Here is a 17,766-nt window from a genome sequence, read left to right as displayed (position 1 = left end):
CCTATTCTCACAGACTCTCTTAATCTCACTCTCAACTGCTCTCCCATTTATAACACCTTTCCCTAATTTCAGTCTTACTGAACTTTATATTCCTTTTCTTCTTTCTTCCTTTTATAAAGTCATCTAATTATAAATTCCCTTTTTTCCTTTCAGATAAGCAGTTAATTAAAATTCCTCTTCTCCCCTTCAACTTCTTTTGTTGTTAGGATTTTTTCCTACTTATTTTAATGCATTTTTAGATAAACAAATTCTTTGCCTCATTCTCTTTACAAATTCTCTTTTCCTAAAATCTTTTTTCTAAATATGTTTATTAATTTTCTTTTCTAAACTTTTTCTGACATTGCTGGTTCTTATTCTTATTAATTCCTAATCTGTGTTCCTCATGGAATTGAAATGTTAACAATTAAATCTTTAAACAATTTCTTTGTTACCTACCTTGTAAGTCTTATCCCTGTTTTCACTTTTTAAAGTGTCAATTGCTTCCAAAGATCAAAAGAATAGAAATATTGTCCTTTGGTACAAACTTTCCTATATCCCTTTTCTTTTTCCTTCACTACAATCACTTTTATTTCAATTTGTCATATAGATTTATTTCCTTTTTAAAAATATTTATTTATTCTCATTTTGTACAAATAATGTTTTTTTACATTAATAAAATATTCTTGTTTAAGAGTAAACAAAATACCCCCTCTTTCCAAAAAATATAAGCTTGCTTGAGCAATAAAGTAAAGGGGAGATAAAAAAATTAAAATTAAAAAATAATAGTAATAATTGTAGGTATGGCCAGGTTGCACAGTGGACAGAGCACCAGCCCTGGAGCCAGGAGCATACGAGCTCATATCCGACCCCGTACACCCAACAATCACCCAGCTGTGTGACATGCAAGCCACCCCAACCCCACTGCCCTGCAAAAACCAAAAAAAGACACCAAATAAAATAAAATAGTAATAATAGTAAGGGAAGTTGGGTGGCGGACAGAGCACTGGCCATTGAGCCCAGAGCACCTGGGTCCAAATCCAGCCTCAGACATCCAATGGTCACCCTGCTATGTGGCCCCAGGCAGGACACCCAGCCCCATTTGCCCTGCACCCCCCAAATAATAATAATAATAATAATAATTATAATAATAATAATAATTTAAAAATGTGCTTCAGTCTGTGTTCCAACATCACCAACTTTGTTGTGGGTGGGTCACATTCTTTATGATAAGTCCATCACAAAAGTTACTTCCATATTTTTCCACCATTGCCATTGCTGATTGCAACTCTCTCCTTTAGTATTTCTCCACTACCATGTACTATATTTTCTCTCTCCTTTCACTCTGTCTCTGCTGTAGGGTAGCTGAGTGGTGCAGCAGACAGATCCCTGGCCCTGTGGCCAAGAGGCCCTGAGCCCCCTTACCACCCCTTAGGCCCAGCATTCACCCGGCCCTATGGTCCCAGACAGGCCATCCACTCCTAGCCCCTTGCAAGAAGTAAAAAATGTGTTATATCTGACCACTCTACCCCCATGGTCCATCCTCTCCTCCATCATTCACATCCCCCACCTTCCCCCATCCCCGTTCTCTCCTTCTCACTCCAGATGTCTATACCACATTGAGTATATATGCTATTTCCTCTCCTAACCACCTCTGATGAGACTAAAGATTTCCTCATTCACCTTGCCTTCCCCCCTTCCATATGATTGCAATATCTCATTGTAATAAAGAAAAATCTTATTATATGAAAAATCTTAGCCTATTCCTCCTCTCCTTTTTCTTTCTCCCATTACATTTCCCTTTTATCTACTGATTCCATTTTATACCACATTATATCTTCAAATTCAGTTTTCTCCTGTGCTTCATCTATAAAAGCTCCTTCTACCTGCTCTGTTAATTGAGAAGGTTCATATGAGTATTATCAGTGTCATTTTTCTATACAGAAATACATGCAGTTCATCATCAAGTCCTTCATATTTTCCCCTTCTCCTCCACTCTCTATGCTTCACCTGAGTCTTGTATTTGAAGATCAAACCTTTTGTTCAGCTCTGGCCATTCCAACAGGAACATTTGACATTCCCCGGTTCCTCCAACCTTGCTATATACTTGCTATCCACATAGATCAGACTTTTCCTATGGCAGGATGCTGTCCATGGAAGAACAGTACTCTCAGTGGTAATCTTTTCTATGAGCACTAAATTTGTTCAAATTGTACTCATTATAAGATTATTTCCCTTCACAGGAAAACCTCTTTCTCTCAAAAAGGATGTTCTTCAGTTGGACTCCCCTTTCTTAAATCACTAAATTGAGATTTCCCTTTTCTTTCCCTTTCTGTCAATCCTTCCCTTAGCCACCTCCTTCTTTTTTCCTATATTCTTTCTTTCTACATCAGGAGTTTTTTCCCCCTTCATTGTTTACCATTGCCTTGATTGGGTATCTCTTTAATTTTTGTTTTTATTTCTGGGTATAATTTATTTTGTCCCTCATTCGTCATATATTAACATCTTTTGCCTTACTGGGATAGTTATAAAAATAAATAATCTATCACATTTTAATAGCATATTTTAAATGTACTTTTTAATTGAATTTAAATTTTTTCATTAATTTTAGGCTCATGTTTTTAGAATATATCACCTTGAGTCACATCTTGAGATCCTTCTTTATGTGCTTTCTAGGCAGAGATGAAAAGTCTTATAATTTTCTTTCCTTCATATTTGAAAATCTTTCTCTCAGTCACTTGTAGAAAATGGTATTAGACACTTGAATTGTTAAATTTACCATCATACTCCTTAGGGTTCTCAGCATTGTCCACCCCATCCTCCCCATATAGTTTCTATAAATTGGTACTTTATATTATATACTCAGGAGTTCTGAGTATTTTTCTTGTATTTTTTCTTATGTTATGAAGTTCATCTTATCTCCACTTATCTCTAATCTTCAAGATTAACATATTTTCCTCATATAGAGGACATATATACTTTAAACATTATTGCTTTTGGGGTCACTAATTCCAAATTTTCCTTCACTTATGTATACACGTATACATACATACATACATACATACATACATACATACATATATATACACACACGTGTGTGTATATGTCTATATGCATACATATATGTACGTATGTATATGCATGTATATTCCCAATCACTTGTCCATCCTTTAAGTGCTCAAGAGAGATTGCCCACATGAATTTAATTTTTTTTCTATTCTGACAATTTTTTTCTTTTGTCAGTTCACAAATTCTGCTTTCATGATTTTATTTCTATCCTGAACCAGGTGAGAACATCAATATTCTCTTGAGAATCCATAATGTTGCCTGCCTCTTCAGGTGTTGATTATTTTTCTTTTGTCATGCAATGTTTATAAAGAAATTTCTGGACTTACTTAGAAGACCCAAAGGCCTATGATCTCTTCTATTTAATTGTTGATTTTTCTCCTTAATTTTAAGATCTTTAGTTGATTATTTTTCTTTTCAGCTCTGATTATTTGTCTTTTATGCTTATACTTCACCAAAACCGAGCTGATTGCTCAGGCTATCAGTCTGTCCATGAATTAACAAGCATTTATTTAGTGATTTCTACATCATTGCCATCTTGTTGGTTATTACCCTATATGCTAAGATGTTTTTATCAGAGTGTGGTTACTACACATGGTACATATAGAAACATACTACACATTGAAAACATAGGTAAAAGCTGAGTGAAAGTGGATTTCCAATGTGGATAAGCAAGTCCTGAAAAAGACTCAGAAACATTGAACTTCAGAGGTACTAATCCTCTCTGAATGCCACAGGCATCCCTAGGTGAGTTAGGGAAATTTCACAGGGCAATGGATGATATTCCTCAAAAAGAAGGATTCCAACAATAAGCACTATTAGTTTATACTATACCCCTGATTGCTGGGGTGAGCAGGGAAAGATCCTCATGGAAATAGAACTGAAGCTAAATCTTGAGACAATGGATAAGATGCTGAAAGTCAGAGAGATGGGATAATGGCATTCTTAGAAGAAATTAACATATATACAGATTAGGAAGTATGGAAGTTGTAAGAAATACTCAGCCTATATCTGAAAGACAATGAGCAACAGAGTAGAGAGATCTTTACTATCAAGATGATGAGATTAGGTTTGCTTCATTCCAAAGACAGTGGGGAGGCACTGAATATTCTTGAGCAGGGAAGGGTCATAAAAAATAACCTTTTTGGAAGATTATTCTAGTGGTCTATTCATAATGGATTAGGATATGAACTAGACTTTTTATTATTATTAAGCAGCTTATATTAGCTCATTTTCTTCTTTTTTGTTTTTCTCCTTAATGCATATTATTTCTAATTATTCAATGCATTATGTCATATCAAACATTTTCAGAGATATGATTTTACTATTTCCTATGTCTGGAATGCTCCCCTCTCTACCATACCAAACCCACTCTCTGTCTGCTGATATCTTTGGTATGTTTGACTTGTTTCAATTTAAATTGCTCAGTTCAATATCTCTTTCACAAATATTTCCTTAAATTTACTATTTCACAGTGACTTTTCACTTATCTACTCTTATAAATCTTCTATTCTTTGAACTTTTATGCACATCATATTTTGATCTATAATGTTCTTTTTTCTGGAAATATGCCTTATTAAATTCCCATTTATTCCCCTGAGGGAAGAGATTATTTTTAATTTCATCTTTGTATTACACCCATCATTTGGCATAATGAATCAGATATTATAAATGTTTAATAAATAATTCCTGGAGGCAGAGCCAAGATGGTGGCAGAACATCCTCTCTTAGGTGCTCTCTCCAAAATATTTCAAAAACCTTAAAATTATGACTCCAAAATTTTGAGAGACAGAACCCACAGAAAGATCCAATGAGGTAATTCTCCTGCCCAAGGTAACCTAGAAAATAGTGGGAAGCCTCTGTTCCATGGGGTTCAAGGAGTGGCAGTGAGTGAAGGGCCTTCAGCTTTTTGGGAGTGGCCCCAGGGCTCCTGGCAGCAGAAGCACTTTGCTGACCTGTCACCCCAGGGAGCACTAAGCACAACTTATAACATCATCAGGGTGTTACCTCTGCTAGAGCAAGCACAAAGGTGAGGCCAGTGTGCCTCTCTTCACTTTGGCCATGGCCCCCAGTGCAGCACAGATCCAAAGAAATGGAAGAAGGCCTGTGAAGTCACCCAGCAGGGAGCCACCCAGCAGCTGCTCCCTGATTGCTCAGCCCACGGAAGAAAAGGGAGTGGAGTGAGAGTGTCGAGGTCTGTCCTCTGTCCCTGGGACAGGGCTCTGTGGCTTTGACCAGACTCTGGTCACAGTCTGGGACCCCAGAGGGGTGAACTTGTGACCATTCAGCAGACCAGGAGAGCAGTCAGAACCTCCCATACTGAGGTCCTTATGGAGGTGTTCCAGTAATAATCAAAAGTTCGGGAAGCACTCCTAAACCAGGCATAGCGTGGAGAAATGAGTAAACAGAAAAAAAGGAACCTGATCACAGATAATTACTTTGGTCCCATGGAGGACCAAAGTACACAATCTGAAGAGGATAAAGTCCAAGCTTCTGCATTCAAAGACTCCAAGAAGTTTGGCTCAGACTAAGACAAAGTTCACAAAAGATTTTGAAAATCAAATAAGGGAGGTAGAAGAAAAATTGGGAAAAGAAATGAGATGCAAAAAAACCCCATGAAAACAAAGTCAGCAGCTTAGTCAAGGAGATACAGTATAGGACAAATGTATAAAACAGTTCAAAAAGTTATTGAGGAGAAGAATGCTTTAAAAAGCATAATTGGCCAGATGGGAAACTAGATAAGAAAGCTCTATGAGGAAAACAAATCCTTTAGATGGAGAAATGGAGCTAAAGGAAGCTTATGATTTTGTGAGTAATCAAGATACAATAATTCAACACCAAAAGAATGAAAAACTAGAACAAAATGTGAAATATCACATTAAAACAACTGACCTGGAAAACAGATCCAGAAAAGATAATTATAAAATTACTGGGCTACCTGAAAGTCATGATCAAGAAAAGAGCCTTGACCTCATTTTAAAAGAATTTCTACAGGAAAATTGCCCTGATATCTTAGAAGCAGAGGGCGAAATAGAAATTGAGAGAATCCACCAATCTCCTACTGAAAGAGATCCAAAAAAATTAACCGCCAGGAATATTATGTCTTAGTTCCAGAACTACCAAGTCAAAGAGAAAATATTACAAGAAGTCAGAAGGACACAATTCAAATATTGTGGAGCTGCAGTAAGGATTACCCAGGACTTAGGAGCATTCACATTAATGGCTTGTAGGCCTTGGAATATAATATTCCAGAAGTTAAAAGAGCTCGGAAAGCTACCAAGAATCAACTACCCAGCAAAGCTGAATATCCTCTTCCAGGGGAAAAGATGGACTTTCAATGAAACAGGGGGATTTCAAATGTTCCTGTTGAAATGTCCAGAGCTGAAAAGAAAGTTTGACCTTCAAGTACAGGACTCAGGTGAAGCATGGGGAGAGTAGACAAGAAGGGTAAATTATGATGACTTAAAGATGATGAACTGCGTGTATTACTGCATGGAAAAAATGATACTGATAATACTGATATGAACCTTCTCATTTAATAGAGTAAGAAGAAGGATCTTTTATAGATGAGGCACAGGGGAGAACTAAATTTGAAGATATATATTGTAAAAATGGAGTCAATGGGTGAAAGGGAAATGTACTGGGAGTAAGGGAAGGGACAGCAGAATAGGTTAAGGTATTTCATGTAGTTATTGCAATGGTATAGAAGGGGGTAAAGTGAAGGGAAATAAAGGAGCCTTCATTCTCATTGGAAATGGCTTGGGGAAACAGCATACACACTCTATATGGTATAGAAATCTAGAATAAATAGGAAAGAATGGGGATGGGTAGGATGTGGTTGATAGAGGAGAGGGTAGATCAAAGGAGAGATTAATTAGCTATAACATATTTTCTTTTTCACTTTTTGCAAGGTGGTAAGATTGGGGGGCCTATCCAGGATCACGGGGCCTGGTGGTTGCTGGGTCTCTGGGGTGGATGGTAGGCTTGGTGACTCTTGGCTCCAAGGCTGGTGTTCTGTCCCCTGTGCCACTCAGATGCCTCACAGCACATTTTTTTTAAGAGGGACTGAGTGAAAGGAGAGAGAAAATATAAAAGATGGTAGTGGAGAGAAACGGATGGATGGAAATACAAAGCGCAACAGCAACTGCAGAAAAATATGGAAATAACTTGTATGATGGATTTATGATAAAAAAAATGTGATCCACTTGAGACAGAGCTGATGAAATCATGACACAGACTGAAACACATTTTTTTGTCTCTTTCTTTCATTTTATTTCTTATGAGGTTATATATTTTTGTAGGGGAGGGGTTATTTTGTTTACTTTTAAACAAGAATATTTTAGTGTGTAAATTAATGTGTAAATAAATGAAAGAAAAAAAGAATTTATTGTTGTATGATATAATACGAGCAGAAACTGGTCCTTGATGAAAAAAAATTCTGAAATTGAGGTACATGAGTATTAAAAAGAATATTATAATGACTAAGCAGAAGTCAGAGATGCATGTATCTGATTTGATACATTGAAGTAAGAAGAACCACAAAAAAGGTATATATACATATACATACATACATACATAATGGCTGGTTATCGTTTACATCATAATGAAAAAGATCATAACATCAAATGAATGGCACAAAGTGACGCCAACCAAAAAGAACAACAAAATCAAAAATTTAACATAATTATAATTGTCAAACTTAAACAGATAATAGAAATGTATTATCCATTAGCTAGATGAGCAGCTAATATAAAACTTGAAAAGTAAAATAAGACTGACTTGATAAATTTGTTAATTTTGCTGAATTGCTTCTTTTCCTTCTTTTTTCTTCTTCCTCTCTTAGAAGGATAGAAAGGGAGATTTGGAAACAAAAGTGTTATAAAAGCAAATGACATCAATCAAAATTTAAAGCTAGAAAGAGTGTGTTGAATGAAGAATATAATTCAAAACATGAGAAGGTGAGGTCTGGGTCAATAGAAGAGAGAGTAATCAAATCTGCACACATAGAAATCATATACTTGTTATGACTTTTTTTCTTTATTGGCTTTACTTCCATTTCCTTTTGAAAGCAGATCCCATAGTCATATGAAATTTAGCTTTTTCTATTTAGATAAGATTTGAAAGTTTTACTCAGATTTTTAATTATTTATTGATAGAAGAATTTCTGGCTTAACTTTATTGCCTCTATTTACTTAAGATGAGAATTTCCTTTCTTTATGTATATTATATATACTATACTAATATATATACTAATATATATATTAGAACTAAATATATATATATATATATATATATATTTAGTTCTAATATTCACAGTTCATTTGAAAATTTCATCTTTATTCCAAGGACTTACTGACTAGTTTGTGATTTTTACTGATGCACATATTTCTTTTCTGTTTTTATCTTCCTCTTTTGCTCTCTATAAAATTCCATTATATCAATTCTTGTGACTTAACTTATACCTATATAAGGTTACTCAAATTGTTTGCCTAGGATCCACTAGTTTTTGATGTACTATGGGATTATGCTGAACATATAATGATCCAGATAATAAAATGTCTCTGTTGATAAGTATGATTGGTAGCAGTATCTATATTTGGATAATTTTTATCTCACAATTGACTTTACTCTTGCTACTGCCATCTAAGTCAATTGATCATCCTTAGAAAGGGGAAAAAAAGGAGGGAAGAAAAATTTAATTCGTAAGTAACTATGAGTATGGTAAACAGGGACCTGTACTGTAAGGAAGATCTGAAGAAAAATTCTATTTCATTCATTTACTAGCTGTGTGATCTTGCAAAAATCTCTTAACTGCTATCTCAGTTTCCTCATCTGTAAAGTGGATGCAGTAATAGCATTTGGCTCCCAACATAGTTCTGAGGATCCAATAAGATGCTATAAACTTTTGCAATCCTGAATGACGTAAGTAAATATAAAATATTATTATTATTATTAATTTAACAAATACTTATTGGGCACTTTTAGTGTGAAAAATTAACTGCCAAAGGTAGGGCAAAAAAAGCTTATCACAAATCTTGAGCATTGCAGTCTATTAAAAAGATGAGACATACACAGAGAAAAATTAAGAGAAAAAGAACTTAAGCCAAACATAAGCTCTTTATGTTAGTCCATTTATTGATTACCTCTAATTTATCCTCTACATATTATTTGACCATAATTGTTAACATATTATCCTCCCCCCCCAATAGACTCTGAGTTTTGAGAACTAGGATTATCTTTTGTCTTGTATTTCCAGCATTTAACACACTACCTGGAATAGAGAAAGCATTTTTAGAACCATAATATTTCTAAGTTTAATAAATGTTTATCAATTTATTGCTCAGTCATAGAGTTTTGCATCTGCCAGGAAGAAGACGGCCATGATTTCTGGCTGAGAAGATCTGTGAATTTTTCAAGGAGGCTGGGTAAATTATTGGGGTGGTTTTGCTTTAGAGTGACACATTAGAATATTATGAATTTAATGAAAAGTAATCCTGGTGTCAGAATTTGTATACTATATTTTTTATTTGAATTCCACAAAGAATGATTAGGGACAATGGTAACAAATATAATCTTGTACCTTTCATATACATGTGAAACAAAAGTCATTCTAGAAAATACCTACCATTTAAGATTTTGACTTTGCAAATGATATGGGATCCTCTTTTGTTTCACAGGTACCTTTTGATGTCTATGGTAGCAATCATAGTCTTCTCTTCCTCCCTGACATTTACTCTTTTTGATTCTCTGTTTCAGTAAATCTCCATGCCCTTTATAAGTTCTGTAGTTAATAATGACAATGCTTATTTAATACAAACTAAAGTAAGTCAGGTTTGGGGAAATAGGATTCAATAGTTTATATTCGGAGCATGCATTTTCTGAGCATCTGAATTGGATTAAAAGAAGGAAATGTCTGTGTATGTAGGGGGTGGTAAGGAATGAGCATAATTATTAAAAACCAATTCCTTACATAAACTCTAAACCCAATTCTTTATAATCTCTTCCTATTGTTATTGTTTCTACACTCTGGGGTAAAGTTCAGGTATATTTCCATACGTTAAATCTTCAAATACTTAAAGTTGGTGTTAGGGAAAGACCTATCTTCTTCCCACTTCCAATTATTTTCTCATTCAGGTTAAATATGCCAAGTTTATTTTTTATAATTTTTATTTTTAACTGATTTATACATGGTTTGAAATTGAGGCCTTATCTTCATCTTCTGAACAATCTTCAACTTATTAGTTCTTCCTCAAAAATATTGACCGGGGTGAATAAAACTTTCTAAATGTAGTTAGACCACATGATGAATATATGAGAACTATAATCTCCCTGAACTTAGAAACTATGCCACATTTGATGAAGCCTAAGATCTCACTCACCTTTTTGACTGCCCCATCACCTACAACTCCTATTGAGCTTGGAGTCCACTATAAACTCTAGATTTTTCTCGGAAAAACTGTTGCCAATATTCCCATCCCAAGTCCAATGTGCTTTTCACTATTTCACTTTAGATTACGTGATCATGTCCCCTGGCATCCATAGCCAGAAGATAAAGTTAAGGAAGCTATGCAGGAACCCTAATTTCTGCCTCAGTAATTTGTTAATTTTGTGTATGTTTTTTTTTTCCCTAAAAGGCAACCAGGTTAGTTAGGTGATTTGATGAATAGAGTGCTGGTCCTGGAATCAGGAAGCCTCTTCTTAAGTTCAAATCTGTCCTCAATACTTAGTAGTTACTGTGTGACCCTGGGAAAAATCACTTCACCTTCTTGCCTCAGTTCCTTACATGTAAAATGAGTTGGAGAAGAAAATGGAACTTCAGTGTCTTTGTCAAGAAAATCCCAAATGAGGTCATGAAGAGTCGGACCATGAAACAAACACTATGGCTCTTAACTTCTCAGAACATGTCATTGCTGGGTAGCAATGACATGTTCTTAGAAGTTAAGAGCCATAGTGTTTGTTGCATGATCTTTTTGTGTTAGGGCAGGCTACATATCCTTATGTTAACTGATCAATGACTTGTTGGCTTCTTGCTTGAGCTATCAGAGTTCAAGTCTTAGGGCTGCTTCTAACAGGTATCCTTTCAAAAACTCAAGTAATTTTTGAAACTTAATTTTTTTTCTTTTGATAATTAAGCATGGACATTTCTTAAATTCCATGGAAAGCAGTATATTCTAATAGTGTTTGAAGGTTTTCACTAGGCCCTTAGCACCCCTTTACTTACCAATTCCCATTTTGCTATAGTTTAGAAACTGTTGTTTTCTCTCTCCTGTTCTTCATTCATGTACTTTTTTTGTAATTCTTATTTTCTTCTTTTTTTCACAGTGATTAAAATGACTTTTTATAAGACATCTTAATAAATGGTACACCGCTCTGGAGTGAGGAGGGTCCTGTTTTGTTCTTTTGTTTCTAAAGTTTTTATTATGTTGCTACAACTTGTCATTGTCATTTTCATTATTTTTTCACTTTATGCTCCTTTTTTTCCAGATATAATATTTCCTGTTACAGTTCCATGATAGAGCAATTCCACAAGAGAAGAGCTCCATGAAAAAGGTGATGGGGAATAGCCATGACTCTTTCAAGTTTCCATCATTTAATACCTGCAGTGTGACATTTCTAAACTTGTGTTTCCTTCAAATATTTAATATTAATTTACAGGCTATATTTGCTGATTCTTTTTTAGCCAAGAAGAAAGCTCACAATCCTTTCATATAAGAAGAAATATTAAGTATTGTAGCAGCTCTTAGGACACTCCTATATTAAGTGCCCCAAAATATTACAAATACTATTATTTATCTTTGAGAGGAGGTGTTTTGTCTTTCTGAAAATGAAAAATTTATATATTTATCTTCCTGACTAATGTGCTTCACAGAATGATTAAAAATATAATGATTTGGAGTAGGATTTGAATTAAGCTAATGCTATCTAGGTTCAGGATTATTCTAGCAACAGAATTTTTTAAAAATATGGGTAGAATTGTAGAAGAATAAGCTCTTGACTTGAAATCAGGAGATAACTGCTTTGAACTCCGCTTCTGTGAAAATAGACAAGTCATAATGACTCTGAGCCTCTGTTTCTTACCTGTAATAAGGGAATTATAACACCTTTAAGGACCTCCTCACAGACTTATTGTGAAAATGAAATGAAAGAACCCATGTAAACTTCTTTGTAAACCTTATTAATGTCAATTAATATTCTCAGCATCTTTACAGTTAGCCACAAGTCCAACTCCATCTGAATAAAAAGTATATAGAATGATGTGAAAGGTGCTCAACTATATGATAATAACAATACAATACCTAACCTATGTATTACTTTATTCTTTCCAAAATATTGCCTTCCTATTAACAAAGAAAGATTGCACCTGTCCAAGCAGATTTATGTAGGAGAAATTTTGAGGTGGAAAATAAAGTGATGTAGTAAAAAAGAATACACTATGTCTGAAGACCTGGGCTCTAATCTGTCATTTATTTCCTTTATGACATTAAATAAATATTTTTACCTTTCTGAGAATTGATTTTCTCATTTTTAAAATGAGATGGTAAGATGAAGGATTCCTTAAATATCTAAGCCCAATGAGATAAGTTTATACATGTAGAAAGAACTTAGACCTTGGTGTCAAGATTAGAATTCAAATCCCAACTTTGCTACTTCTTGGGCAAGTAACTTAATTTTTTAAAACCTCAATTTCCTACTCTGTATGACAGAGTTTGACTATATATCTTTGAGTTCCTTTCCAACTGTAAAGTGATATTGATTTTGACTGCTTAAGGCTTCAATCCTCCAGTTTAAATCTATGATCTTAAAACAAATGTAATAACATTATTTGACCTTCATTCTTGAAGAAGACCATGACATCAGGAAGGTGATATCATGACAGTCATATAAATTGGATTTGAATGATGGGGAGTTGTGTTAAGTCATGAGACTCACTTTCTCCTCTGGAACCATCTAGGTCCAATGACCAAATATGGATAAGGACAATTAGAGATGGCCCTGGATGTGAGACAATCAGTGTTAAGTGACTTGCCCAAAGACATACAGAGAGTAAATGTATGATGCTGGATTTAAACTCAAGTCCTCCTGACTCCAAGGCCAGTGCTCTATCCACAGAGCCACCTTGTTGCCCCAATCTTAAACCTAGAGTAGTTTCCAGAGACCACCTTCTCTCTCTTCCTCCTGCCCTCTCTCCCTTCCTTTCCCCCTTTCTTTCTTCCTTTGTTCCTTCCCCCTTTCCTTTTCTTCCTTCTATCCTTTTTGCTTTTAAATAAATTTTGTTAATATCCTTTGTTTTATATCATGACTACTTTCTGTACTAAAAACAAACTAAAAAGAAAAATTTTCCCATTAAGAATCTGGAACTGAACTCATAGTTTATGCACTACAAATCCAATTCTCTTTTCATCATTCTCATCTCTAATGAAAAGGTTGGACTAGTTGATCACTAAGGTCCTTTTCAGCTCTAACAATTCAACAAGAATACAACACTTGGAGTACCTTTAAAATCTGAACATTGTCAAGCTAGCCATTCTAGAAGGGACATTCAGTAAGCAGGTAGTCACTGGTGTTGAACTCAATAAGTATAATGAGAAGAAAGAATGAAGAGAAAAGAAATATAATCATTCCTCAATAAAAGGAAAATAGAACCAAAGAAAAAAACTGTTTCCTCTTTTCAAACAGAACATAAAAGAAAAAGAAACCCACCAGGATATATGACAAAAGCTGTCTAAAAATGGATTGGGAGATTTCAGGACTAAGAAATTGATTCGCTGAAAACTGCACATTCATTTTAGGCTTAAATAAAGACTGTACTTGGATTGTGATTCCATCTTCCCATAAGAGTATAAACATACCTAAATTCCCTTCCCCGAGGCTGAGGCTTCTTCCTACTGAGCCATTCATTGTTGAAAAATGAGCAGGAGTAATTTTTCCCATTTGAATTCAAGATATCAGCAAGTCCTGATGTGAATCAGCAGGTCTGCAGACCCCACACTGAAAAAACTGGGAAATATAAAAGGATTTTAGCTGATTAAAAATAGAGCACTTGATAACTGTTTGCTATTTATCAACAAAGACTTTTGCAAAAAGAAATATGAAAGACATCAAAACTTCCTTGCTCCTCTTCCTTAAAAGGTTTGATTTCTCCTATCTACCCCCTACCCTTGCAATCTAGAGGAGCAAAAAAAGCAAAATAAGCATAGATCAGTCTCAAATGTGACATTAGAAAATATTGATTTATTTCTTCTCTCCTTCAAAATTCTAAATTCTTAAGACATCTTTTTATGTTATAATTTTCCTCTCTTCTTTCCAAATTTTTCTTAGGTAATTTCTTGCAAATCCAAGGTTATTCCAAAAAAGTTTACAAAGAAGTTAATATAAATGTGTATATATGTGTGTGCCTGTGTGTGTGTGTGTGTGTGTGTGTGTGTGTGTGTGTAAATATAGATTTCAGTGGTTCTAGAGAGAGAGAGAATCTAGAACCAAATCCTGACCCTATCAGTTATTTACAACCTGGACCTCTGCAAATAAATTACTTTTACTTCTCTGAACACCTGGAAAGTGAGGGAATTGAACCTGATGATCTCTTTGTTATTTTTCAACACTAATGATTCTCTCTCTCTCTCTCTCTCTCTCTCTCTCTCTCTCACACACACACACACACACACACACACACACACACTCACACACACAGACACACAGACACAGACACACACACCTCTTCATCTCTCTCTAATTTTGACTTTTGCTTATACCCTTTGAGGAGATGACTCCTAGTTATATACCTATGTCCTGGAAGATAGCACAAATATTATTTAACCCCTTTCAAAAATGAAAGGATTAGAGCTCATAGGATCAAATGAACATTGTCCTTTCTCTTTTCACTTTTTTAATTATGAAAAAGTTTATTGTTCTATCTTGCTGATCTCTTTGTTTGGAGTGACTTCATGTGTGTGTGTGTGTGTGTATTTTCCTCTTAATTATTTAATAATTTGAAAACAAAACTTAATACTTTAAGGATCCTACCTGACTTCATTATTTCTGTCTAACGTAACAACTTTTCCTTGGTCTTCCATATTCACAACCCTGGTTTTAGTTGATTCTTCCCTTTAACTAATTTCTTTTTTTAAAAATAATTGGGGTATTAACCCTGACCTGTGATTTCAGTAGTGTAAGAAACTGCCAGTCAGTTAACTTGTTCTACCAAAACAAGCAACTGTTCTGTAATTTATAGTCCAAGAAATGCAAAGTAACATAACTGAGATCACATAGCCAGGATCAGTTAAAAGTGACACTTGAACCCACGAGTTCTTGTCTTTGGGACTACCTGAATACCATGCTTCCTCAGTTGTAATCAAAATAATAGCTTATATTTGTGTTGTTTTATGGTTCACAAAATACTGTGCTCACAGCCCTGTGAGATCAATAGTGCCAAGTTCTCTGAGCCTTACCATGGATGGCCCTGAGAGATAGGGGTATACTTTTGCCCCTGTGTTAGGAAGAGTTGAAGAAACAGGCTCAAGGAAGGAAAGCAATTTGTTTGCTTGGATCATAAGTAATAGTTAAATTTGATTCCAGTGTTCTTTTCCATTATACTATAGTATCATTAATAAGCTACTTCCTGTAAGAGATGATTTGGCACTGTAGGCAGGTTATCCAAAGGGCCACTTTGTGACTTGAGAGGCAGAGGGTAAAAAGACTGCTCACTATGGGGTTCCCTGGAAGAGGAACACTGCAGATATGGTAGGCAGAGAAGGAAAGGTTCTCTCCATGGATTTCATTCCTGGTAACCCAGATTAACCCAGGAGTCTTAAGAAAAAGAAGGAAGGCAACAGTATCTATTAAACTAATCCAGGGCTTGTAAAATTTTTTTCCACTGAGCACCAGGATTATAATTTTAGGGTTCAGGATTTTAGACCTGAAAAGAACCACTTTTGATCAACCTCTTTATCTTACAGATGAGGACACAGGCCCACAGTGAAGAGACTTCCCTAAAGTAACTTGTATTAACTAGCAAGGTCTTGACTCCAAATCCAGGGCTTTCAGTGATCCTCAGAAAAGCACCTCTCCAATCTGAAGATTACCAGTTAACTTCGGTTGGAGGACTGGACTGAGTAGGAAGGTGATTGGGGAGCCCAACCCCAGGAGACATATTTCCAGTCAAGCTTGGGAGAGGAGGTCCAACAGCAGTGTCCAGATATGGTGAATGCTTGGAGGTGAAGAGCCTGGCCCAGCTGGAGGAATGCTGGCTGGCAGCAAGAAGAATTCACGTTGGTCAAAGGCTTGCAGGTCCAGTTCCTGCTGCAACTGAGCCACACTCAAAGCATCACTTTTGTCCTGTTTATTAGCTACTACAACCACAGGCAAGTCTGGATCTTCTGCCAGTAACATAGGCAGCTCCTGACGAGCACAGGGTAAACGTAGCCGGTCAGCAGAGTCTACCACAAACACCAATACATCTTCCTGGCTTAAGAATTCCTTCCAGTAAAACCGAAGATTCTGGCTACCACCAACCTCTAGCAAATGCATCTGGAAGCTCTCAGTGGGGAGCCGTACAGAATTGAAACCCTAGGTGGGAGCCATTCGCTCTTTGGCTTTGTGGCCGGAGAGGCAGTGGAGGATGGAGCTTTTTCCAGCCCCATCCAGACCCAGCACCAGAACCTGCGGCTCGTCCGGATCCAGCTCGCCCGCGTAGGGGCTCAGCTCCGCTTCCCACCAGGGCCGCCGCCGCCGGCCGCCCAGGTCGCTGAAGTAGGCCTTCCATACAAAGAAGTGGACGGAGCCCAGCGCGGCCACGGCGCCCAGCAGCTGCAGAACGCGGCCCGGCGGCCGCGGGGCCATGAGGAGCCCCCCGGGCCGCCGCCCCGGCCGTGCCGCAGCTCCCTTTAACTAATTTCTAATAAAAATAAAATTAGTCATTATATCTTTTGCCCTAATTAATGAAATAAAACTCAGAGCAAAGGGAATTGAAAGGAATTTATTAAAAATATATCAGGGTAGTACAGGATCTCCAATACTGGAGATCAGTAAGGAATTCAAAATGGAGGCAACTTTTATTGAGAACTTTTGTAATCAAATAAAGACAACTCAGACAGATTCAGGTGAGCAAGAGAGGATGGGCAATTGCCCCTGTGTACCTCCCTAATGCTGTATGTGAAGGTTAAGAGGTACTGATACATGATGTATAGCAGGTAATAAAAAAGTTGTTGACTGAGTGATGTCTCCTCCAACAGAACCTTCATCAACAGAGCCTTCCCCCAACCTGATTTACATGTAGCCCTGGGAATGAGTCACCAAGTTAGTATAATTTTCTATAATTGTCCCATTTGATGTTAACCATATATATGAAAATGGCTGAACAAAGAAATAAATTATATGTCGTTCAGCATCATAATTGATTTTATTTATCTTCATTTCTATTGCCTATGCCAAATTAGTGATTATCAGGTAAGGAATTTAAAATCACAACAAGAAATATATGTATTTTGGCCATGAGTATCACAAATATTAGTCCCATATTTATAACAATGTCATAAAGGCAAATAGGTATACAGAGTAATAATTTCATGTATACCTCAAGATGACAAGCCTTATTTAAATAGACTCCATGTGTGAAGCAATACTAGTTAAAGATCAAACCTTTTTAAAGGTTTGTACTAATGTACCATATACTAATTTTAGAGGGAAGCTTTATATTTCAGCATAGTCACTTAAGAAAACTCAGAAAGT

The 17,766-nt window shown here is 36.0% G+C and overlaps 1 pseudogene; it reads right to left on the bottom strand.

The window, feature by feature from the left end:
* Positions 1-15,971: 15,971 nt before the first annotated feature.
* On the bottom strand, positions 15,972-16,878 carry LOC141519252 (ADP-ribosylation factor-like protein 10 pseudogene; annotated as a pseudogene).
* Positions 16,879-17,766: the final 888 nt, after the last annotated feature.

Source organism: Macrotis lagotis, chromosome 1 (assembly GCF_037893015.1).
Source record: "Macrotis lagotis isolate mMagLag1 chromosome 1, bilby.v1.9.chrom.fasta, whole genome shotgun sequence".
In the NCBI taxonomy this organism is placed as follows: Eukaryota; Metazoa; Chordata; class Mammalia; order Peramelemorphia; family Peramelidae; genus Macrotis; species Macrotis lagotis.
The sequence above is the reverse complement of the archived record's forward strand: the minus strand, read 5'-3'. Positions and strand labels throughout refer to the sequence as shown.